The sequence below is a fragment of the Pyrgilauda ruficollis genome, unplaced genomic scaffold, assembly GCF_017590135.1.
Source record: "Pyrgilauda ruficollis isolate IOZ18807 unplaced genomic scaffold, ASM1759013v1 scaffold998, whole genome shotgun sequence".
Lineage (NCBI taxonomy): Eukaryota > Metazoa > Chordata > Aves > Passeriformes > Passeridae > Pyrgilauda > Pyrgilauda ruficollis.
Window position 1 is genome coordinate 2,018 of NW_024532132.1, and position 5,460 is coordinate 7,477.

The window sequence follows — 5,460 nt, forward strand, 5'->3', positions numbered from 1 at the left end:
GGTGGTTTTGGGGTATTTGCTGACCCAGGGTTCTTTTGGGGTGGTTTTGGGGTTTTTGGGGTATTCATTGACCCAAGAGATTTTGGGGGCAGTTTTGGGGTTTATTGGGTTATTCACTGACTCTGGGATTTGGTTTTTTTGGTGGTTTTGGGGTTTTGGGGTATTTGCTGACCCTGGGATGGCTTTGAGGCAGTTTTGGGGGTTTTGGGGTATTTGCTGACCCTGGGATGGTTTTGAGGCAGTTTTGGGGTTTTGGGGGGATTTGCTAACCCAGGGTTTTTTTTGGGGTGGTTTTAGGGTATTTGCTGACCCAGGGGTTATTTTGGGGTGGTTTTGGGGTTTTTGGGGTATTCACTAACCCAAGAGTTTTTGGGGGCAGTTTTAGGAATTTGGGGGTATTTCCTGACCCTGGGATTGAGATTTTTGTGTGGCTTGGGGTTTTAGGGTATTTGCTGACCCAGAAGTTTTTTGGGGTGGTTTTGGATTTTTGGTGTATTTCCTGACCCTGGGGTTGTTTTTTGGGGTGGTTTTGGGGTATTTGCTGACCCTGGGATGGTTTTGAGGCAGTTTTGGGGGTTTGGGGATATTTGCTAACCCAGGGGTTTTTTTGGGGTGGTTTTAGGGTATTTGCTGACCCAGGGGTTATTTTGGGGTGGTTTTGGGGTTTTTGGGGTATTCACTAACCCAAGAGTTTTTGGGGGCAGTTTTAGGAATTTGGGGGTATTTCCTGAACCTGGGTTTGGGTTTTTTTGTGTGGCTTGGTGTTTTAGGTTATTTGCTGACCCAGAAGTTTTTTTGGGGTGGTTTAGGATTTTTGGTGTATTTCCTGACCCTGGGGTTGTTTTTGGGGTGGTTTTGGGGCATTTGCTGACCCTGGGGTGGTTTTGAGGCAGTTTTGGGGTTTTGGGGTATTTGATGACCCAGGGTTTTTTTGAGGGGGTTGTGGGGTTTTTGGGGTATTTGCTGACCATGGGGCTGTTTTGGGGTGACTTTAGGGTTTACTGGGATGTTTGCTGACCCAAGGGTTATTTTTTGGGGTCATTTTGGGATTTTTTTGGTATTTGCTGATCATGAGGCTTTTTGGGGGTGGTTTTGGGGAATTTGCTGACCCAGGAGTTTTTTGGGGGCACTTTTGGGAGGTTTGGGGGTATTTGCTGACCATGAGTTCTTTTTGGGGTATTTTGGGGGGTTTTGGGATAGTTCCTTATCCAGGGGTTGTTTTTGAGGTGGTTTTTGGGTTTATGGGGTGTTTGCAGACACTGGGGTTCTTTTTTTTGGGATGGTTTTGGGGTATTTGTTGACCATGAGATCTTCTTGGGGTGTTTTTGGGGTTTGGGGAATTTGCTGACCGTGGCATTGGTTTATTTGGGTGGTTTTGGGGTATTTGCTGACCCTGGGATGGTTTTGAGGCAGTTTTGGGGGTTTGGGGATATTTGCTAACCCAGGGTTTTTTTTGGGGTGGTTTTAGGGTATTTGCTGACCCAGGGGTTATTTTGGGGTGGTTTTGGGGTTTTTGGGGTATTCACTAACCCAAGAGTTTTTGGGGGCAGTTTTAGGAATTTTGGGGTATTTCCTGACCCTGGGATTGAGATTTTTGTGTGGCTTGGGGTTTTAGGGTATTTGCTGACCCAGAAGATTTTTGGGGTGGTTTTGGATTTTTGGTGTATTTCCTGACCCTGGGGTTGTTTTTGGGGTGGTTTTGGGGCAAGGGTTTATTTTGGGTCAGTTTTGGGGTTTTTGGGGTATTTGCTAACCCAGCTTTTTTTCTTTTTTGAGGGGGTTTCTCGCCCCCAGATGAGTTCGACTTCTTCCCATTGGTCATCGGCGGCGGCGTGGGCGTGGTCTTGCTGCTCCTGGTGATCTTATTGGCTGCTTGGCTGTGGCGGAGGAGGAGGGGTGAGTGGGGGCAGGGGAGGAGTTGGACCCCAAAATGTCCCCAAATCCCCCATTTTAACCCTAAAATTCCCCTTGTCAGGCAGAAATTAGAGAATTTTGCCCCTAACAGCAAAATTTTAACCCAATTTTCTGTATTTTGGTCCAAAATTTGGCCATTCTGACCCCAAATTCCCCACTTGAATCCCAAAACTGCCCCCAAATTTCCCATTTTAATCAAAATTTCCCCAATTTAGCCCAAAAAAGACCTTTTGTCCCCAAAGAGCCAATTTTGACTCAAATGTCTACATTTTACTCTAGAATTGACTCTTTTGCCCCAGATTTCCCCATTTTGACTCCAAAATTGTCCCCAAAGTGCCCATTTGGACCCAAATTTCTCCAGTTTTGACCAAAAAATTGACCCTTTTGCCCCCAAATTGCCCATTTTGATCCCAAATCATCCCCAGACCTCCCATTTTAACCCAAATTCCTCCCTTTTACCACAGAATTGTCCATTTTGACCTCCAAATCTCTCATTTCAAACCCAAAATTGTCCCTTTTAGCCCAAAAAATAACCATTTTGCTCCAAATCGCCCATTTTTACTCCCAAATTTCCCTGAAATCCCCATTTTAACTCAAATTTGTCAATTTTACCCCAAAATCAGCCATTTTTTACCCCAACTTGACCATTTTAGCCCCATTTTGACCTTAAATTTCCCCATTTATATCCAAAAATTAACATTTTCCGCTCAAAATTGCCCATTTTGACACCAAATTGCCCATTTTGACCCCAAATTTCCCATTTTAGTCCAAAATTAAGTTTTCCCCCCAAAATTGCCCAATTTTCTCCTCCAATTTTCTCCTTTGGTCCCAAAATTGGCCATTTTGCCCCAAAATGCCCATTTTGACTCCAGATTTGCCCCTTCTCTCCCAGAACTGCCAGTTTACCCCCAAATTCCCCAAAATTGCAGATTTTCTCACCAAAAATCCTTTTTGCCCTAAAACACCCTTTTGAATCCCAAAATTGAGCTCTTTTCACCCCAAATTTCTCATTTTTTGTCAAAAATTTCCACGTTTTCCCCAAACTTTGCCCTTCTGCCCTCAAATCACCCATTTGGATCCCAAAATTCCCACATTTTCCCTCAAATCCACACATTTCCCCCCAAAAATCCCACATTCCCCCCAAGATTCTAATTTTCACCCTAAATTTCCCCTTTTTGTCCCAAATCAAACCCTCCCTCTCCCACACTCCAAATTTTCAGTGCCAAATCACCCCAAAATTGCCTTTTTTCCCCCTCAAATCCCCCATTTTTGCTCCAAATGCTCTATTTTGAGCCCAAAACTTTGATTTTGCCCCCAAAATTCCTCATTTTACCCCAAAAATCACCATTTTTGTACCAAATTTCCTCTTTTACTCCAAAATTGTCCCATTTTGTCTCTAAACCTCTGCAACCCCCCAAAATTTAGCTCCCAAATCTCCATTTCTCACCTCAAAAATCCTCAATTCCCGCCAGATCCTTTTTCCTACCCCAAATTTTTTTTTTTTCCCCCAAAATGGGTCTTTTTGCCCAAAATGTTGGATTTTCACCCCAATCCAGGGCGTTCCCGCTGGCGGGGGCTGCGCCCCGGCGACGACACCGGGACCCTCCGCATGGGGGACCTCGAGGCGGCCGCCTGAGCCAGGCCACGCCCACCAAGATGGCCGCCGGTGCGCCCAGACCATGCCCCCAAGATGGCCGACAACTCGCAGACCACGCCCCCAAATGATGCTGAGACCACGCCCCCAAGATGGCTGATAATTCGCAGACGACGCCCCAAAAATGGCATCAAGACCACACCCCCAAGATGGCTGACAATTTGCAGGCCACGCCCCCAAACAATACTGAGGCCACGCCCCCAAGATGGCCACCAGCTCAAAGGCCACGCCCCCAAAATGGCTGAAAAAACAAAGGCCACACCCGAATATGGCTGACAAAATAAAGGCCACGCCCCCAATATGGCCAGTAAGGCTGAGGCCCCGCCCCCAAAATGGCGGAAGTGGGTGGGGCCAGGCCAAGGCAGCCAGTGGGGATTGGTGGATCCGATGGTGCTGTGTCCTGATTGGTCCTTTTGGATCTGGGGGTTGTTTATGCAAATGAGATGCTAATGAGGGGCTGAAGATGGTCTCTGCAGTGGTGCTGGGGGGTTGGGGGTGTTTATGCAAATGAGATGCTAATGAGGGATGTGGGGAGTCTCTGGAAGTATTTTGGGGGAAATTTAGGTGTTCTTATGCAAATGAGATACAAATTAAGGGCTTGAGAGAATCCTTGGAAGGGTTTTGGGGGTTTAGTGTGGATTAAGGTCTTATGCAAATGAGATGCTAATGAGGTACCCAGAATGGCTTCTCGAGGGGCCCTGTGGGAACTTGGGGCTGTTAAGAAGCATTTATGCAAATAAGATGCAAATTAGGGGTACAGGGTGGTTGCCTGGGGGGTTTTGGGGACGTTTGGGGGGAAATGAATGTGTTCTAATGCAAATGAGATGCTAATGAGGGGCTGTAGACAGTTTCTGCAGTAGTCTTGGGGAGATCGAGGGGGTGTTAAGAAGCATTATGCAAATGCATGCAAATTAGGGCTGCAGGGGGGGTCTCTGGGTGGGGTTTGGGGACTTTTGAGGGAACTTAATGGTTTCTTATGCAAATGAGATGCTAATGAGGGCTGTGGGAGACTTCTCTGTGGCAGTTGATTATATTAAGGATTTCTTATGGAAATGACATGCTAATGAGGGGCACAGACCAGTTACTGGATGGGTCCGGGTGGTATTTGGGGGCTGTTAAGAAGCATTTATGCAAATGAGATGCAAAACAGGGCTGCAGGCAGGTTCTCTGAGGGGGTGTTTGGGGAAGGAAATTAATGGGTTCTTATGCAAATGAGATTATAATGAAGTGCACAGGACAGTTACTTGATAGGTCCTGAGAGTGTCTGGGGCACATTTATGCAAATGAGATGCAAATTAGGTCAGGAGTGCCTCTGGGAGTGTTTGAGGGGAGGAAATTAATGGACTCTTATGCAAATGAGATGTTAACGAGGGGCACAGGACAGTTACTACTTGATAGGTCCTGGGGGTGTGTGGAGCACATTTATGCAAACGAGATGCTAATGAGGGGGGATGGGAGCATCTCCAGGGGTGTTTGGGGGGAGGAAATTAATGGGTTCTTATGCAAATGAGATGCTAATGAGGGGATTGGTCTGGGCTGGGCTGGGACCGACAGGTGCCGGGATGAGCCAGAATCGGGAACGGCGGGACCGGGATCGACGGGATCTGCTGGGATCCGATGGGATGGGATGGGATGGGATCTACCGGAACGGGGATCGGCTGGGATCAGGGATCTGCCGGGATTGGGGTTTCTGGATCAGGGATCCACTGGGGATGGGTTCTGCCAATCCAGGATCTGCTGGGTTTGGGGTTTCTGGAACTGGGCTGGGATCCGCTGGGATGGGATCCACTGGGCTTGGGGCTTCTGGAACGGGGAACTCCGGGATCCGCTGGAACCAGGATCCGCCGAGTTTGGGGTTTCTGGAACTGGGATCTGCTGGGACGGGATCTGCT

The 5,460-nt window shown here is 47.6% G+C and overlaps 1 long non-coding RNA gene across 1 annotated transcript; it reads left to right on the plus strand.

The window, feature by feature from the left end:
- The first annotated feature begins 1,741 nt into the window (after window positions 1-1,741).
- Window positions 1,742-3,956, plus strand: LOC121365732. Its single transcript, XR_005957063.1, has 2 exons — window positions 1,742-1,896; window positions 3,471-3,956. It is a non-coding gene; the product is annotated as an uncharacterized LOC121365732 (long non-coding RNA).
- The last annotated feature ends 1,504 nt before the right edge of the window (window positions 3,957-5,460 follow it).